Source organism: Agrilus planipennis, unplaced genomic scaffold (assembly GCF_000699045.2).
Source record: "Agrilus planipennis isolate EAB-ADULT unplaced genomic scaffold, Apla_2.0 scaffold2479, whole genome shotgun sequence".
NCBI classification, from domain to species: domain Eukaryota; kingdom Metazoa; phylum Arthropoda; class Insecta; order Coleoptera; family Buprestidae; genus Agrilus; species Agrilus planipennis.
Window position 1 is genome coordinate 1 of NW_020441130.1, and position 3,076 is coordinate 3,076.

The 3,076-nt window shown below is 33.3% G+C and overlaps 1 long non-coding RNA gene across 1 annotated transcript; it reads right to left on the bottom strand.

The window, feature by feature from the left end:
• Positions 1–279: 279 nt before the first annotated feature.
• LOC108743997 lies at positions 280–2,815 on the bottom strand. Its single transcript, XR_001938897.2, has 5 exons — positions 2,342–2,815; positions 1,998–2,106; positions 1,539–1,772; positions 487–765; positions 280–418 (listed from the first exon to the last, which is right to left on the bottom strand). It is a non-coding gene; the product is annotated as an uncharacterized LOC108743997 (long non-coding RNA).
• Between the last annotated feature and the right edge of the window lie 261 nt (positions 2,816–3,076).

Sequence of the window (3,076 nt, forward strand, 5' to 3'; positions counted from 1 at the left end):
GGAGGCCCTCCCTAATTCCACAAGGGTGAGAAGAAACACACACGATAACGAAACGTTGAATCATGTAGAACTCGTAGGGTAAATGCAAAGCAAATTAGGAAGAATATGCAGCAAGCTAAGCGAAGAGGTAAGCAAGGTTAGACTATACTACAACTACTAAACGAGTTAGTGTTACTACAACTCTACTACTACATACAAAAAAATAATAAAAACATCTATCAACAACTGCTTCAAAAAAAAAAAAAAATGAACACAAATAGGCATGCAAAATAAAAACTAATTCAAATTAACTACAAAAAAACATCAAACTAAGAAAATAATTTGAATAAAATGAACTTAATGAATTCTACTAGATACAGCATGCAAGACAAAGAACTAATTTAACAATGGGGTCATCTTTATCTTCTCCAACGTGAATCTGAAACAGATACGGTGGTAACAGATTAATGAAGGGCAATTAAAATTAATTATATCAAATATTCTCACCTTAATTAATTGTAGAACGTAACGTTCCAGAGTTTACAGGTGTAAAAAGCAAACCAACTCCAGAAGGAATACCACAGCAGATAATTTGTTATATAAGTGGAATTCAAGTAAATATCCAGTTGCTCTCACTCATGGGTTGAAAATTAACTGCATAATGTTGCAAGGCGAAGACGAAAATAGCAAATCAAGAATATAGTTCACAAAAGACCACACCCATGTAGATATTGGTTGTTTCAGTACGACCAAATTGAACTTTAAGTCTCTCATTCGTTGAACCATCTGTAGAAATTGACAAAATACACATTAATTACATTTTTAACTAAGGATGAAATTAAAAACACGCACCAAAAACCAAATAAAACAACCAAATCATAAAATGGCAACAAACGCGAAGTTTACATAATGACATCTCATACTTGACAGACAAATGTGTAAAATAATCACAATCTATGATATAGGCAATAGATAATTGTATTGTAATAATGTATTAAAAATCCACAGATACACGATAAACTCAATTTTTAACCTGTAAACCATAAATAAATGATAAACTGAATACCATAGATTCTGTGAATAATAGATATTTAAAAGAAATACTATACAAACGCCTTAACGTCATTTCATACTGAGAATAATAATATTACAGATTAATAATTGCAGAGAAGAGAGACTAGTATAGAAGTCTAATTCAAATGGAGGACTAAAACGTGAGTAAGAAATTCTAAATAGAACCAGGAGATGGCGTTGCTATGAAAATGAGCGCCTCAACGCTGTATTGAGTCGGAGCAAAGAGTGAACGCAGTAATGGCAGGGGTAAATAGTAGAAGTGGTGGGATCGTAGAACGCATAAGTCTTTTTCCTTTGCTGTTGTAAGCCAAGTTTGTAAAGAAAAAAAAATAAAACGGTTGATTTTCCGAAGCGACAACTACCGGTCGGATGACAGAAGCTTCGAGATTTACCGACATGTTATCCGAAACGAAGTCCGGATTATTAACCCAGCATTGGACTTCTATACTAGTCTCTCTTCTCTGATAATTGTCAAGTATTCTCACCTTAATCAGCTGTAGAAAGTAGCGTCCAAAGTCTACCAACATAATGAGCAAACCAAATCTAGGAGGGATGCCACTGCAGAGAATTTGTTGTTTAATGGCTCTCAAATTAATTTGTTACTGCCTCCTATTTCCAGGAATAAATTAACTGCACAATGTTACAAGGCGAAGACATCAAGAACATCGAATGTTTCAGTAGCACCAAAATTAACGCCAATTCGTTCTAATTTGGACAATCTATAGAAACAGGTAAGAAAGAGTAATTAATTACCACTTTTAAAGCAAGTAAATCGGTAACATGCACACTAATGAAAAGATCACTTCCACAGTAATTCTGCTATTCTACATCTGCCATTTCTGAAATGTTGTTTAAAAGTTGCCTGTTGAAGCATGTTACAAATGTCTAAGAAATTGAACTTTCTGGGACTTCACTTACTATTTTTAATTGATATTGTTACATACCGGTTCATTTTCATATATATCATTCCCTTAGCAAGAGCACACTGCCTCCATTTCCAACGGACAAAAGGCACTTTCATGCTTTCTTTAGGACCAAACGCACATCCACTGTCTGGAACAAATGAGGGCTAATATTACCAGTGCTATTTTTCTAGTAGCATCCGATGTTTTTCTAATGTTCTTGTAAAATAAAATTTATGAGGAAGTATTCGGATATATATAATTAGTTAAACCTTCCCAGCAAATAATACGCATTATACATGGTTCAAAAATTGAAGTAATGCTACTTTTTTCTGTGTCAATATCAGATAAATATACTATATAAATAATATCACATATATGCTCACCCTAACTGCAATATTTTCTAAGAAATGTTAACAGGTAGAACGACACGGCAGATAAAGTTCTTTTTCAGTAACATCAAAATGAACACCCTTCCACTCTTGATGTTATCGTCAATCTGTAAAAACAGAGAATAAAAATGAATAAACTACACTATTTATCAATAAAAATATGAAATACAATGATAATACGCACCGATAATCAAGACTGCAAAATTTTAAAAATGGCGACGTCGGGTCGCTTTTAATACAAAATGGCAAGATGACAAGATGCACATGCTGTCGATATACAGATTACTGTGAAGGAAAAACTATAGAGCGTAGATGGAAAATCATATCACCAAGACAACATTTATTATTTTATGTTCAAATTAAACTTTTCTATGAATTGTAATGAGAGACAGAATCCATAATGTAGTGGCGCTATAACCGCTAAATGGGACTTTTCAGAAAAAAATTAAGACTGAAGTCTCGCAATACATGCAACTTTAACGAAATAGCGGGTAGTTCGACATCACTACATAGTAAAAACAAAGTCGCTTTCGGGCTGTCTGTTTAAATCTTTAAAACTACGCAACGGATTTTGATGCGGTTTTTTTTAAAAGATAGAGTGATTCAAGAGGAAGGTTTATATGTATAATACATGCATAATATAGTAGGAAAACACTGATAATTTTAGAGGTTTCTAATGTGATGTCGTATATAAACAAATTTTTTGCGCTTACATTGCAAACGCTGGCT